General features: G+C 52.2%; 4 long non-coding RNA genes across 5 annotated transcripts; all 4 read right to left on the reverse strand.

Annotated features, from left to right (window-relative positions):
- Positions 1-861: 861 nt before the first annotated feature.
- Positions 862-2,859, reverse strand: LOC142361484 (uncharacterized). 2 transcript variants are annotated; one of them, XR_012764136.1, is made up of 5 exons: positions 2,306-2,859; positions 2,173-2,219; positions 1,973-2,061; positions 986-1,041; positions 862-890 (listed from the first exon to the last, which is right to left on the reverse strand). It is a non-coding gene; the product is annotated as an uncharacterized LOC142361484 (long non-coding RNA). The 2 variants fall into 2 exon arrangements; XR_012764135.1 differs by lacking the exon at positions 862-890 and having other exon boundaries at positions 905-1,041.
- Positions 2,860-3,870: 1,011 nt separating this feature from the next.
- Positions 3,871-5,332, reverse strand: LOC142361486 (uncharacterized). The gene is made up of 3 exons (XR_012764138.1): positions 4,296-5,332; positions 4,022-4,086; positions 3,871-3,931 (listed from the first exon to the last, which is right to left on the reverse strand). It is a non-coding gene; the product is annotated as an uncharacterized LOC142361486 (long non-coding RNA).
- A 95-nt stretch (positions 5,333-5,427) lies between these two features.
- On the reverse strand, positions 5,428-6,092 carry LOC142361485 (uncharacterized). The gene is made up of 5 exons (XR_012764137.1): positions 6,026-6,092; positions 5,903-5,956; positions 5,755-5,795; positions 5,624-5,670; positions 5,428-5,502 (listed from the first exon to the last, which is right to left on the reverse strand). It is a non-coding gene; the product is annotated as an uncharacterized LOC142361485 (long non-coding RNA).
- Positions 6,093-6,889: 797 nt separating this feature from the next.
- On the reverse strand, positions 6,890-15,823 carry LOC142361487 (uncharacterized). The gene is made up of 4 exons (XR_012764139.1): positions 15,762-15,823; positions 12,655-12,701; positions 12,485-12,522; positions 6,890-7,020 (listed from the first exon to the last, which is right to left on the reverse strand). It is a non-coding gene; the product is annotated as an uncharacterized LOC142361487 (long non-coding RNA).
- Positions 15,824-16,248: the final 425 nt, after the last annotated feature.

Below are 16,248 nucleotides of genomic sequence, written 5' to 3' on the forward strand. Positions count from 1 at the left end.
GGACTGAGAGCAAGACCGAGGGGTGAAGCAATAAATAATAGGGCTGGGGAGCAGGACAGCAGAAGAGAGACACAGAGAAGGGGGACACATGACAACTGCAAATTGAGAGGCAGAAGAGCACAGAGGGTCACAGAGAAAAAGAGAGGGATGGAAGAAAGAAAAACAAGATGAGGAAGAAGGACTGAAGAGCAGAGAGAAAATAGCATCCGAGTCACATGATGAACTGCTCGTATGCAAAGAGCAACACAGACATCGAGATGCCAAGAAGGTCTATGGCACACAACACAGACCACACAAATGACACACCACCACAGACACAGGCTGGAACTGCCCTGCCCACTTGGGCTGAAGACAAACCCCTTTCCATTTACCCTCCCAAAGGGACCTGATCCGGGACAGCCCTCTCCCCTATACCAACTTCACAACACCTTCCTGCAATGCCCAGCCATAGTCCCCTCCCTCCAGACCCTCTCCAGCCCCTGCAACTCAACTTAGCTTTCAGAGGGCGAAGGGTCTGAATCCATCCTCGACAAGAAAACAAATCAGCTAACTGGGATGCTCCTGCAGCCACCAGGTTCCGCTTTGTCATCTGGAAAAAAAAAAAGAAAACACCACACCACCACAAAACCCAGAAACAGTTCTGACAGTAAGCATCCCACTGGCCAATGCAAACATCTTCCACAACAACCTTCTTTTCAGAAGCACCAGGGCACTCTAACTCAACTGCTCATTTCAGAGTCAGACGCTGTGGTCATCATCACTTCTGGTACCTAACATACCACGAGACACAAAGTTACCACTGCAGTCACGAGAAGTCACCCGCCCCACCTTGCTACCACCCCAGCTGACCTCAAACACTCGTCCAATGCCAGAGGCAGCACCTACATTCCCTGGAAAAAAAAAAAAAAAACAACAAGAGAGAGATACACCTCACTGAGTTGCTGCACAATACTTTGCTCTTAGAACCAGATCACAACAGCCTCACCTTCTCGGACCTCTAGTTACCATGCTGCTTCAATGTTCCGAGGCTATGTGCAGCACCTGCAAAAAAATTCCAACAAAACAGCACATGCTGAGATACTGCCCAAAACCACAGACTGCCCTTGCCAATTTCTGTCTCCTGCTCCTGTATGTGGGATGCATGCCCACCCTGCCCATGCTGTTTACAGGTTCCCTGGTTGCCCTGGGCAGAGCAGCTCCAAGATAAACACACACACAGGCACAGAACAACAGTACACACACCACCTCAAACAATGGGATTCAAAGAAGAGAGAAAACTTGCCGCAAGAAGAATGACTCCCTGACGGGAGACACTGTCGGGCAAGAAAACCAACAGGGCCACGATGGCCCAGAACAAGGAGGCTCTACGGCAGCCCCAGAAAAGAGTCAGACAGAGTGGTCCATTACAGTAAGTTGCACTCAAAGCTGAAACGATGGACGTGCAAGAAGACCGGCTTCAAGACGTAAGAACTTAAATATGCAGGGAAGAAGTCCCACAGCCCACGAAAATGGACTGCTAGAGAGAAGAGCTGCTGACACGGCCTGGGATGACACTGCAAAAGGAGAACCAATGGGAAACTTCCAAGACATGACACTGATCCACGCTTTACGCTTGTAAAGCAAGAAGAGAAGCACCCAATTGGCATTATGCCGATGAGTACGGGCATTCCAGACCCCACGGATGGCATCCAAGTCACATGATGAGCTGCTTGTATGCAAAGAGCAACATAGACATCAAGATCCCAGGAAGGTCTGTGATACAGAAGACAGACCACACAAATGACAAAACACCACAGACACAGGATGGAACTGCCCTGCCCACTTGGGCTGAAGAGAAACCCCTTCCCTTGACCCGCCCAAAGGGGCCTGTTCCTGGACAGCCCGCTCCCCTACACTATCTTCACAAGCCCTCCCCACAATGCCCAAGTGTGGTCCCCTCCCTCCAGACCCTCCCCAGCCCCTGCAACCCAACTTAGCTTTCACGGGGCCAGGGGTCTGACTCCATCCTCGACCGAAAATGCATCTGGGATGCTCCTGCAGTCAACAGGTTGCGCTTCTTCACTGCAGAAAGAAAAAACCCAGAAACAGTGCTGACAGTAAGCATCACATTGGCCAAGACCAACCTCTTCCACAACAACCCTCTCCGCAGAAGCACCGGGGTGCTCCGCTCACCTGCTCATTCCAGAGGCAGACGCTGTGGCCAACATTGCTTCTGCTGCCTAAGATACCAAGAGACACAAAATTACCCTTGCGCCCGTGACAAATCACCCACCCCACGCTCCTCCTCGCTGCCACCCCAGCTCACCTCAAATATTTGTCCAATGCCAAATGCAGCCCACACAGCCCCTGCAAAACCAAGAGAGACACCACTCACTGAGCTGCTGCACTATAATTTGCTCTTACACACTGACCCGGCACACAACCGCCTCACCTTCTCAGATCTCTTGTCGGGATGCTGCTTCCACCTCTGAGACTATGTGCAGCACCCACAATAAAATCAAAGCAAACAGCACATGCTGAGATACTGCCCAAAACCAAAGCCTGCCTGCATCACTTCCAATCTCCTGCTCCTTTACCTTGGCTGCTCACCCACCCTGGCCCTGCCATTTACAGGTTCCCTGGTTGCCCTGGGCAGAGCAGCTCCAAGCCAAAACACACACAGGCACAGACAGACACTACACAGAAGACCACAAACAATGGGCTTCAAAGAAGAGAGAAAACTCTCCTCCACAAGAAGGAGGACTCCCTGATGGGTGATACCGTCGGACAAGAAGACCTACAGGGCCGCGGCAGCCCAAAGCATGGCGCCTCCATGGCAGCCCCAGTAAAACAGAGTCAGACAGCATGGTCCCTGGCATGAAGATACAGTCTAAAGAGACGGCGCATGTGCAAGAAGCCCGGCTTCAAGACCTAAGAACATAAGGATGCAGGGAAGAGCTCCCACACTCCATGAAAATGGACCGCTAGAGAGAAGAGCTGCTGACACAGCCTGGAACGACGCTGCAGAAGAGAACCAACTGGAAACTTCCACACCACGAGACCGATCCACGCTTTACGCTTGTAAGGCAAGAAGAGAAGCCCCCGCTTGGCTCTATGCCAATGAGTAGGGGCATTCGAGACCCCGGGGTGGTGCCTGATGGGCACAAAGAGCAATGAGGATGCTGAGATACAGGTAAGGTCTAAGACACAGAAGACAGATGACAAAAATGAGACAGCACCACAGACGCAGCCTGGAACGCTCCTGCCCAATTGGGCTGAAGACAAACCCCTTCCTTCCCTTTACATGCCCAAAGGAGCCCGCTGCTGCACAGCCCTCTCCCCTACGCTAACTTTACAAGCCCTCCCTGCAATTCACAACCGTGGTCCCCTCCCTCCAGTCCCTCAACTTAGCTTTCAGGGGGCCAGGAGTCTGACTCCATCCTCGACAAAAAGCACGTTGGCTAACTGGGATGCTCCTGCAGTCGCCTGGTTCCATTTTAGCATCTGAAAAGCAAAACGAGAAGACAACAACACAGACAACACACAGTGCTGACAGTAAGCATCACACTGGCCAACGCCAACCTCTTCCACAACCACCTCCTCCTCAGAAGCACCGGGCTGCTCCACTCACCTGCTCATTCCAGAGTCGGACGCTGCGGCCAACATTGCTTCTGCTACCTAAGATACCAAGAGACACAAAATTACCCTTGCGCCCGTGACAAGTCACCCACCCCACGCTCCTCCTCGGTGCCACCCCAGGTCACCTCAAACAGTGGTCCAATGCCTAATGCAGCCCACACACACACAGCCCCTGCAAAACCAAGAGACACACACCTCACTGAGGAGCCACACAGTATTTTGCTCTTACACACTGACCTGGTCAGCAGCAGCCTCACCATCTCAGACCTCTTGTCAGCATGCTGCTTCACCTTTCCGCGGCTATGTGCGGCACCTACAATAAAATCAAAGCAAAGAGGACATGCTGAGATAATGCCCAAAACCAAAGCGTGTCCGTACCGATTCCCACTTTCTGCTCCTTCACCTTGGCTGCTGACCCGTGTTGCCCCTGCCATTTTGCAGGTTGCCACCTCGAAGCTCACATCCCACCTGAAAAACAGGAACAACAAGCGATGCTTAGAACTTCATCAATGCACACTACAATAACTGCTACTTCAGCCCACGAGTCATGGCCCACCTTGCCTGAGTCACCTCTGTTACCAAGGCTCTGCTTTGCATCTTCAAAACGGAGAACCCAAAACTTATAAGCTAGTCATACAGCCACCAGTCATATCTTCCCTCCAACACCACACACTGACCTTCTTATGGCACTCTACTTGCGTGTCCTCTGTCGCCCTTTGGCACACCGCTCATCCCTCTGCATCTGTAAAAGCAACATTAAACAAGTCACCCAGATGCAGAACAATAGATGACCAGTCCCAGAAGTCTTGTTTCCATTTACGTTTACCATCTAGATTCCAACTACAGCCTGCTATTAATAGCAATCTGGTCATCCCCTGTGTCTCTGCCTAGCGCTACAGAAATAACTCTCCTTGCCCACTGCATATAGGGCTACTTGGCTCAGAAATGGACTCTACAACTTTTGCCTATGAAGTCTAGGGTTATCTACATGTTAGCCATAGGATCTTATTGTTATTCTTTTGCTTGCTGTCACTGCTATACCCCCAGGTAGAGCAGCTCTAATCCAGACAAACATGCACAGACGCTGCAGACAAACAAGACCAACAGTGTGACGCAGAGACATAAAAAACTCTAAAAAGCACAACTCCCGGACCAGAGATGCCATTGGGCAAGAAGACCTAGGGGGCCACAAGTAAGAATCTGTGGCAGCCTGAGAAAAGTCAAATGCTATGAACTGCGACAAAAAGATCTATCTGCAACTCGGATGAAGTGTGCGCACAATGCCTTTCCTAAAGACCTAAGAAGTCTGGGATGCCAGGAAGATATCTCAGAAAAGATGACTAAAAAGAGACTGCTCAAGATCAGAGGTGCTGTCCCAGCCTGGAACAATGTTGCAGAAGCAGACAGAGCATAAGCTTCTGAGATGCAAGACTTATCCATGCTTTACACTTGTAACACAAGCAAAGAAGGTCCCAGTTGGCACTGTAATGATGAGTAAAGCTATTTGAGATGCTAGGGATGGCACCCGAGATGCACAATGCCCTCCTTGAGTGCAAAGAGGACATTGAGACCTGAGGAAGGTCTAAGGCAGAGAAGACAGACTACGCAAACGACACCACCACAGACACAGGCTGGAACTGCCCTCCCTTGCATACACAGTGTTGTGCAAGAGTAACCTGCTTCCTTTACCTGCCCAAAGGGACCTGTTCCTGCACAGTCCTGTCCCCTACACTAACTTCACAACACCTCCCAACCTTGTTCCCCTCCCTCCAGACCCTCCCCAGCCCCTGTCCCTCAACTTAGCTTTCAGACGGGCAGGGATCAGAACCCATCCCTAATAAAAAACACATTGGCTACTGCAGTCAACAGGTTCCACTTTGTCATCTGAAAAAAAAAATAAGAAAGCAACTACACCCCACAAACAGTGATGACCATATCACATGGACCAATGCCAACCTCTTCCACAACAACCCCCTCCTCAGAAGCACCAGGATGCTCCACTCACCTGCTCATTCCAGAGTTGGATGCTGTAGCCTTCATTGGTTCTGCTACCTAAGATACCAAGAGACACAAAACTACCATTGTGCTTATGAACTCACCTGCCCCATGCTCCTCCTCTCTACCACCCCAGCTCACCTCAAACAGTTGTCCAATGCCAAAAGCGGCCCGCGCAGCCCCTGCAAAACCAAAAGAGAAGCACCTCACTGAGTTGCCGCAGGATTCTTTGCTCTTAGACACCAACCCAGCCCACAGCTGCTACTTCAGGCCACTGGTCGTGGCTCACCTTGCCCGAGTCGCCTCCGGTGCCCATATCCCCGATTCACTCATTGCTTGGCACCTTCAAAATTAAAAAGAAAAATCAAAACCTAAAAGCACGTCTGCCCTCTCACACCACATGTAAACCCACGTTCTTGCGACGCTCTGCTCCCCTCTCCTCCCTCGCCCTTTGGCGCATGGCTCGTTTCTCTTCATCTGCAAAAAACATATTGTAGAAGTCACCCCAATGCTGACCAATAACTTAACAATTCCAAAGGTCTTGTTTCCATTCAAGAACGCCACCTAGAGTCCAACTACAGCCTGCCATTAAAAAAAACAAACACAAAAGAACACTAAGCTCTTCACATACAAGCCTTAACACCTTTGAGATTCAAAGGCCTGACATTCAGTCCTCTATCTGGAGATGCTGAGGCCCAGAGAATTCACACTTCATCTCTTGTGACTGTGTCATAACTCCCTGTCAGCTACAGGGAGACTTAAACCAAACAGACCTCATTGACATCCAATTGTGACTGCAAAATTAAACTGAGAGAGGCTCATGAACCCTCCTCCCTTCCTCAACCATCCCCCGGTCTCAAAAGTTTAGAATCCCCTTCTCTGCTCCTGAACTGTCAAGGAAGGAACCCCACAGCCTCCTGACTGCTCCTTCCCAGTATTTGCACCCCTGAACCCCCCCGCATCGGCCGTTCCTCAGGAGCTGTTCCTCTGAGCCACACCCTGCGTTCTGCAGGCATCTCCCACCTTACGCCTTCCCGCAGCCTTGGGGCTTTGCTACAGGCCCACAGAGTAAGTGAAACCCCGATGTTTATAATCTATGAGGGGCCTGCCTTGAGCTGCAAAGTTTCAAGGGACAACAGAGTCCTCTGAGCAATCGGGAAAGGCAATGAGCTGTCCCATACTCTGAAAGATACTATAGGCCTTATGTCCTTGCCACTTTCTTGAGAAATGCTCAATCTCTATACAGATGCATACAAGATGCTCACCTTAACCCCTGCAAGATAATCTCATCATCAGTCCAACTAAGAGATGCGATGCCAGCAAGTTACACAGTATAGAGCAAAACTAGTGAAAAAACCAACGTTCCATCTTCAATCAAGTCAGGAGTTCCAGGAAAGTGTAATGCACCTAGAATAAAAAGAACAATGTATTCTTAAACAATCTTGCCACCCCTAAATGCTCCATTAAAAATTACTGACCTGAAAAAAAAGGTGCAGATAAATATATTCTCTACTAGATCTGCTGCTGAGCCTTGACTCGTCCTGAACGTCTTACCTCAAACAGACACCCCTGCTTCTCTAAATATCAAAACACATCTCCCTGGGTAGCTTAGACAGCTCAAAAGTTGTAATCAACTGAAGGAACAGCAGAGCACTAAGACCAAAGAAAGCCAGAAGTAGAATGAGCTCCCTGATCAGAGGCTGGGGGTCATATACTCCGAGCCTCGCCCACCACCCTTCCCACAGTCCCCTGGGAAAGGGGAGGGATGAACCACCAAAAGACATTAAGGCGGCCAGAGGAGCAGCAGTAAGTTTTCTCATCTGCTTTAAATTTAAAGCGTACAAAGCCTCGACGAGAGAAATTGACCCTTACCGAAAACAACAATGCCTGCTCTTTTACTATAACTATCTCTGTTGCATCACCAACGTGACCTAATAAGTAGTTAAACCTCATTTGTCTGGGGTGTAGACAGAAAAAGATAGCTGTCCTACTAAGCTACACAAGAAAGTAGTTCATTAAATGCAGTAACAATATTATTATCAAAATGTATGTGCTTACTTTTCCTATAAAACACCCAAAATGCTACAGGCTTACTTTTAATTTCTAGCAAGACCACCCATGCTACCTAAATTCCACCAGAAGTATTTTCCAGATAGGACTGAATGACAAAGCAGAATTAGATCCTGTAAGAATATAGTAACTCTGGTTGCAAAGTAAATTATTTACTCTAAATAGCCGATGGTTCAGAGCCACCTTGAAAGCCTCTCTGACTGACTGCCTTAAGAGAACTAGATGAGTCCCAAAGGACAGAAAACAGAAAAAACCCATGGAAATATAAGAAACATATCAGAAAATTACATGAAGTGGCCTAATTAACACCTTAGTAGATAGAACAAATTAAATTGCAGAACACAACAAAGAACCACCATGGGAGATGTGTCAATAAAAAGAGATGAAGGCTATCGCCTTCTCTGCAAAACTGAAGAGATCTGAGCTGACGATGCACATCTTTGCAGTACCAGATACCAAACAGAAACATACAACAAGACAAAAAACAAAAATACTGCTCTAGGGCACTAAGATGGCTTTAGAAAACATTCCGGTAGAACAGGAGGCATCGTCACATGGATTATAGCGGTCCCAAGAGACCAATGAGATCTCAGGGATGCTGTGAGCTCAAAAGAGAATTGAACAAAGGACAGATGTTGTCTGGGGACTGAATCAAGGAGCACCAAATGGATGAGAGGACAGAAAGATGAACTGGGGTAATGGATGCAGACTCGGGAAGGGTTCTGAGGGGAAAAGAGGGGTGCAAAGTGCCCTCACAAGCAAAAACAGGGCTCTAAGGCATAGGCAATGTGTTGCGAGAGCTCAGCAAAGGGAGCAGAGGAGACCTGAGACCAAAGAGGCCTCAGAGATGACAAGGAGGAACTCCAAAGGGGATTTCAACAAAGTACAGATGTCATCGGGGGCAGGGAGGCTGGACAAAGGCATGCTAAATAGCAAAGAGTAAGATAAGAGCGTTCTGAAGAGCACAAACAGATAAAACCAAAAGAGAGCTAAAGTGCTACAAGAGTGCTGCGGAGTACAAGAAAGGACTCGGAAGACATTGTTCTAGAGAGCAGAAGAATTAGGAGGGGGCAGGGTAAGAAAAGAAGTCATGGAGACACAGTGAGGGCCTCAGGAGGGCATCTAGGCAAACTAGAGATAACAGAGAGGAACCGAACTGAGACACTCACTATGGCAGGGAAAAAGATAAAGGAGCGCTTGTAACAAAGAACAAAAAGGACAGAACAAGAGAGATGGAAAGGGAGATGAAGTGTTACAAGGTGCTGTGGAGATCAAGGAATGTCTCGGGGAAGCATCGGGACTGTGAGAAGAGGGGTGTTGAGGGGTGGGGTGCTGTTGGACACAGGAAGGCTTGGGAATCACAAAGAGGAACTCGGGTGACCATCTGAGCAGAGTACATATGGTCTGAGGTGGCTGAGGACTGAATACAGGAATCCTAGAGAGCGTAGAGCAACAAACGAGCATTCTGTGGCTAAAAGATGGCCCCACCTGAAGCACTACATGACGTGATGGTAACAGAGGGGTTCCGAGAGGGACAGACAAAAGGCAGCTTGAGGACACAATGAAGTAGTCCAGAGGGGATTTGAACAGACTACAGATGTCCTCAGGTGACCAGGGACTGAACGGAGGTATGCTAGCTAGCGTAGAGGACAACAAGAGTGTTCTGGAGATGAAAGATGGCATCAGGAAAGGTTCTTAGGGAGACAGAAGGGTGCAAAGTGTGCTACAGAGACAAAGGAATGCTGCTGGGCACGAGGATGGCCTTGGGAAGTACAATGACAACAGGGGAAGGGTTCTGAGCGCGAGAGAGAGAGAGACAGAGTGGCTCTGGGACAAGATGCAAAACTCCAGAAGGTGTTCCAGCAATGTACAGATGTCCTCAGGGGACGAGCAACTGAATGGAGACATGCTAGATGGCAGGGAATAAGGCAAGAGAGCTCTGGGGCACAGAGGAATCCTGAGGAAGGGTTCCATCTGAATCAGAGAGAAAAAACAGTGATGGGTAACTAAAACAGAGAAAGACAATCTAAAGAGTGATGGCAAAGAAGCAAGAGAAGAAATTAAAGAGAACAAAGGCAAAAAAAGTAGGCAGATGTCACAGATGGAATGATGCGCCGCATTCATAACAGAGAAGCAACAAAATGTTTCTTGATATATAACAGCAATTTAACAAAATTTGATAGTACATGCGACAGTGGTTCAACAAGCTTCAATGGCAAAGTACACTGCATTATCTATTGCGTAGAAGACAGGGTCGAACAAAACTGTCATGGATACCCTTCCGTGGAGCCACGAGATTCAGAATGGACCCCCTTGCATTCTAAACTCCTTCTCAGAGAGGAGTCTAGGTGCAGCTGGATCCAGGCTTTGCCCCAGACTCGGTAAACCGTTTGTCTAAGGGATTATATGCGCACAATCCATCCTTTACATCACTTAGCCAAGATGTAAATAGGCTCAGCAAACTCAATAGATGAAGACATTGAAAAAAAAAATTTTAAAAGCGACAAAGTAGAGGACAGGCAGGAAGAAATAAAACACACGGACAGGGAATGAGTTGAATGTAGGCACAGACAGAAAATTTAGAAAGCAATGGGGTACAGGTCACATGGGTAAGAATTTAAACATGGGGAGAGGGAGCTGGATAAACGGCCCAAGGGAAAGGACATCGGAGCAGCGACACGGCGTAGAGCAGAGGCGGTCACTGAATACAGACACAGGTCACTGGGTAAAGGGAGACCTAGAACTGCAATTTTCCCAAGAAAGGGGGAAGAAGGCTGTATGGGAAGAGTGAAACAATAGCAGGTGGGGAGCCAGAAAGGGAGAGACATAGAAAGAAAACGTAGAAGGCGACAAGATACAGGGCAACGTTGGCAGAAGAGCAAAAAATTTTGGGGAGCCAGAGAGCCCAAAAAGAAGATGGAGGTAGGGACAGGCAGAGATCTGGAGAAGCGTGGCAGGGATAGGCCCAGACACATGACTCACCACAGCTCCTGGCACTGGCATGAGACTTTCACTGCCCCAAGGCTTCTCTCGCTGCCTCTGCCACCTTCCTCATCTGCAGTGCCGGCTGCCCGACTCTCACCCCTCAGGAGCAGGCAGCAGGTGCCTCAACACTTCTTTCCCACGAAGCTTCCCGGACACATGGCAGCTCACACACGCAGCCCATGGAGGCACCTAGCTCCCCGGAGCCGTGTGCTGCTGGTGTGGTCCGTCGGGGATGGCTGGGAGCAATCCTGCCTCGCCACGGAGGCCAGCCGGTCCTTGCTGGAACCCCCCATTGCCTGCAGAGCCCCCTTCAATTTGCTCCCCAGCCAGCTCCTGCAGGCAGGTATGCCCGGGCAGCCACCTCCCCAGCCAGAGCCCCTTGGCATAGCAGAGGCAGCCCCATCCTCACCTCACCAGCTGCACCCCGGGCTACCCTGGCCCATCCCCACCTGCAGCCTTTTGAACATCTTGGCCCAGCCCCATCCTCACGGGTCCCACCTGGGCTGCCCCAGCCCACAAATGGAGCCCATTGGAAACAGGGGCCATCATCACCCCCTCCCCTGGACACCACCACAGCCACTTGCTGTGGAAAAAATAGAGGAGAAAATTGAAAAACTGGGATGGTGAACTAAAATGGAGATGTAGAATAAAATCTAAAAAGTGGGGACAAGAGAGAAAGAGAAGAAATAACTAAAAATAAATACTTTGAAAAGAAAAAGGTAGGCATATGAAGAACATTTAAAAAGCAATGCGCATTAGGGAAGGAAGTACTTACGAAAAAGAGATAACAGAGACGTAGAAAGATATTTTAAAAAGCAAGGGCACTAAGGAAAGGCAAGAAATAATTAAAAAATAAAGGTGGACAAATAAACACAGCAAAAGGGATAAAAGTAGACAAAATTTTAAAAGCAACGGGGAGTATAGAAATGAGGAAAAAATTAAAAATAGACAATAAACTAAAGTGAGGACTTAGGAAAAAAATTTTAAAAGTGACAGTACTAAGGAAATACAAGAAATAATTAAAAAAAACCTAAGGGAATAAATGACGCAGAGAAAGAACATTTTAAATGCACTAGACATTCGAGAAATTGTATTATTGCAGCAACATCATGGTGGCAGCAGCATCACAGAGGCCTCGGTGGCACAAAAGCAACAGTGGCGGCATCACAAGAGCAGCGGTGTCACGGCAGCAGTGCAATCACCACAGCAGTAGCAGCAAAACATAATTGCAGGATGAAAAGGGCTTGACCAGAGCTATGCCCATGAGGAGATGCACTCAAGACTCTTGGGAGAGCTGCCGAGGTGCCTGCTGATCACAAAGGGCTATGGAGACATCAAGACGTGAGGAAGGTATGTGATAAGACAGAGACAGGAACTGCCCAGCCCTGCCACACAACACCAGAAAAGAAGCACCTACTGGGCACTATGCCGACACGTACATGCATTCGAGACACTAGGGATGGTGCCTGATGTGCATAACGAGCTCCTTGAGTGCAAAGAGCAACGAGGACGTCGAGACCCAGGGAGGGTCTACGGCACAGAAGACAGACCACACAAACAACACAAAACTACAGACACAGGCTGGAAATGCCCTGCCCAGCACACATGAGTGTCGTGCTGCAATGAAACCTGGTCCCTTCGCCTGCCCAAAGGGGCCCGCTCCCAAGCAGCCCTCTCCCTTACGCTAACTTCACAACCCTTCCCTGTAATTCCCAACCTTGTCCTCTCCTCCCAGCCCCTGCCCCTCAACTTCGCTTTCAGAAGGACAGAGGTCAGAATCCACCCATCGTCAACAAAAAAAAAGACATTGGCTAACCGGGATGCTCCTGCAGTCGCCTGGTTCCGCATCGTCATCTGCAAAAAAAAATAAAATAAAAAACAAAAAAACACACCCTCACACACTGCTGACAGTAAGCGTCACAGCAGCCAACGCCAGCCTCTTCTACAAAGGCCGCCGCCTCAAGAGTGCTGCGGTGCTCTGCTCACCTGCTCATTCCAGACTCCGACGCCACGGCCATCATTGCTTCTGGTACCTAACATACCAAGAGGCACAAAATCACCATTGCTCTTGTGAGAAGTCACCCGCCCCACGCTGCTCCTTGCTGCCACCCAGCTCACTTGGACATTTGGAGTAGCTAAATTAAATCTGCAGCTTCTAGTCCCAGCCCATCCTCTTCCCTCCTCCAAATTAACTAATGTAAAACTGTATTGTTTGCCATTAGGAGCCAGGGAAGGCATAGCACCCGTACCAGCAGAACTGCAGGAACAAGGAGTTATAGTTCCCACCCACTCACCTTACAATTCCCCGGTCTGGCCAGTGCAAAAATCAAATGGGAAGTGGCAGCTAACAATCAATTATCGCCGTTTAAATGCTAATACAGGACCATTAACCACTGCTGTGCCTTACATAGCCGACCTCATTTAGGAACATGCCACCCAATTTTAGCAACTATTGATGTTAAAGACATGTTTTTCATGGTTCCCCTTCAACCTGAACATCAAACCCACTTTGCTTTCACTTGGAAAGGACAACAATATACATTCACTGGGTTGTCCCAAGGACTTAAACACTCCCCTACCCTAGCACACCATGCCCTAGCGAGGGAATTAGAAAAAATCCCTCTGGATAAGGAGGTCAAAATCTATCAGTATATAGACAATGTGTTAATGGGGGGGGAAGCAAGCAGCATCAGTTCACAAAGCGCAGGCCACAGTCATTAAACACCTAGAAGGGCTAGGTCTGCAGATTTCACCAGAAAAGGTACAACCTCCTGCCCCTCGAGGTAAAATTCTTAGGGATCTGGTAGAAAGGTGGATCTGTGTGTATTCCTGATGAGACTCTGACAACATTAGACCAAATATGAATACCTACCTCAAAACGAGAATTGCAGTAAGTGTTAGGAACCTTGGTTTTCTGGTGAAAACATATTCCCGATTTTTCCATAATAGCTAGACCATTATATGATTTATTGCAAAAAGGTGATTCTTGGGACTGGACTCCTGTACATGAAAAAGCCCTACAAGTATTAATATTTGCAGCCTCTAATTATCAAGCCTTAGGCCCTATTCACCCCACTGACCCAATCCAGATTGAATGAGGATTTGCTCAGTCGGGACTGTTAATCCACCTTTGACAAAAGGAGCCAGAGGGACCCCCAAAGCCTATTGGATTTTATTCACGTAGGTTTAAGGATGCAGAAAAAAGTTATACAGAACAGGAAAAGGGACTATTTGCACTGCGGGAAGCGGAACATATCATCTGCTAACAGCCAATTATACTTAGAGGCCCCTTTAAGATAATGAAACCAATTTTGGCCAGAACCCCAATCCCTGATGGGGTGGCACACCATGCATCTGTGCAAAAGCGGTATGCACAGATTGAACATTATTGTACCATCTTCCAGGTATCTGAGGGTATACACAAAAAACTAACTGTACAAGAAGAATTTCTCCTTAAGTACAAAAATGATCCTCCATCCCATTATATGAGTTGCCCCTCCATTTTCTGAAAAACTAGAGGAGGTTTGGTTTACTGATGCCGGGCGCCACCGCGCATGCCCGGCCGCCGGGCGCCACCGCGCATGCCCGGCCGCCGGGCGCCACCGCGCATGCCCGGCCGCCGGGCGCCACCGCGCATGCCCGGCCGCCGGGCGCCACCGCGCATGCCCGGCCGCCGGGCGCCACCGCGCATGCCCGGCCGCCGGGCGCCACCGCGCATGCCCGGCCGCCGGGCGCCACCGCGCATGCCCGGCCGCCGGGCGCCACCGCGCATGCCCGGCCGCCGGGCGCCACCGCGCATGCCCGGCCGCCGGGCGCCACCGCGCATGCCCGGCCGCCGGGCGCCACCGCGCATGCCCGGCCGCCGGGCGCCACCGCGCATGCCCGGCCGCCGGGCGCCACCGCGCATGCCCGGCCGCCGGGCGCCACCGCGCATGCCCGGCCGCCGGGCGCCACCGCGCATGCCCGGCCGCCGGGCGCCACCGCGCATGCCCGGCCGCCGGGCGCCACCGCGCATGCCCGGCCGCCGGGCGCCACCGCGCATGCCCGGCCGCCGGGCGCCACCGCGCATGCCCGGCCGCCGGGCGCCACCGCGCATGCCCGGCCGCCGGGCGCCACCGCGCATGCCCGGCCGCCGGGCGCCACCGCGCATGCCCGGCCGCCGGGCGCCACCGCGCATGCCCGGCCGCCGGGCGCCACCGCGCATGCCCGGCCGCCGGGCGCCACCGCGCATGCCCGGCCGCCGGGCGCCACCGCGCATGCCCGGCCGCCGGGCGCCACCGCGCATGCCCGGCCGCCGGGCGCCACCGCGCATGCCCGGCCGCCGGGCGCCACCGCGCATGCCCGGCCGCCGGGCGCCACCGCGCATGCCCGGCCGCCGGGCGCCACCGCGCATGCCCGGCCGCCGGGCGCCACCGCGCATGCCCGGCCGCCGGGCGCCACCGCGCATGCCCGGCCGCCGGGCGCCACCGCGCATGCCCGGCCGCCGGGCGCCACCGCGCATGCCCGGCCGCCGGGCGCCACCGCGCATGACCGCGCATGCGGCTGAACCACTTTTCGGGTAACGCGCGCACCGTGAACCCTGCCAGAAAACACACGAAACCGGCAACAAAATACAGCTCGTCCTGCGCAACGGGGTCCGTGGCGGCACCAGGCGCAACGTGACCGAGAGCAATGCGACTGCCCGGCAGCCAAGTCCGTGGAAACGGCACCTTCCCGGCCTGTCCTGGTCAGCACAGCCCGGGAGCCGGGTGCCAGAAGACCGCCCCTCCCCTGGTTGCCCCGGGGAACCAACGCGGCCGACCGCCAGCCCCCGCCAGCGGACCGCAGCACCCACCACACCGCGATAGGCATCTTCCCCCGTGCCTACGTTTGCGGGGACACCGTGCCCTCCCGCTGACGCACCCGGAAGACCCCCCGAGCCCCATAGCAGCCCCACGCTCCACAGCGCAGCTCCGGACAGCCCCCACCACCCGGCTCCGGTACGGCGCCGCACCCTCGCCGCTCCTTGCTTCCGACGGAGTCCCGCTGTCCCGCCCTCCTGAGGGCTTTCCCCTGGACCCACCCGTTACTCGCCCACCCCCCCACCTGCTCACCTGCTCCCTCGCTGCAGCCACATCCCGGTGACGTGCAGTAACGGCTCTGCTCCTCCCTTGGCTCGCACCAGCTCCTCCGCAGCAAAGCAGCACCGGCCCCTTCACCAGCAGCCCCCCTATTAGAGGGAGGGGCCTTCGCCATCACCCTCACTGCCCACACCTGGGGCTCCTCCAGTCCCGGCCCACAGCTGCAGGCCAGCAGAAACAGGGGGCCATCGCCCCAGCCCCACAGCCGTTGCCCCAGCCCCACAGCCCGTCCGCTCCTCCCCTGGGCTCTATCGAAGCCCCTTGCCCCATGCAAATGAAGCACAAATGCAGCTGGGAGGGCAAAAAGGCACCACAGGTGTTTATTCAGTCACGGACCCAGCCAGTCCCGAGAGCCGCTCTGCTCCAGGACTCAGCCCCCCCCCCCCCCCCAACACTCCCCCTGCCCCTCCAACACCTCGGCAGTCCTTCCCACAGCTGCGCCCGTTGCTCCAGCAGGGAA

The sequence above is a fragment of the Opisthocomus hoazin genome, chromosome 5 (assembly GCF_030867145.1).
Source record: "Opisthocomus hoazin isolate bOpiHoa1 chromosome 5, bOpiHoa1.hap1, whole genome shotgun sequence".
NCBI lineage: Eukaryota > Metazoa > Chordata > Aves > Opisthocomiformes > Opisthocomidae > Opisthocomus > Opisthocomus hoazin.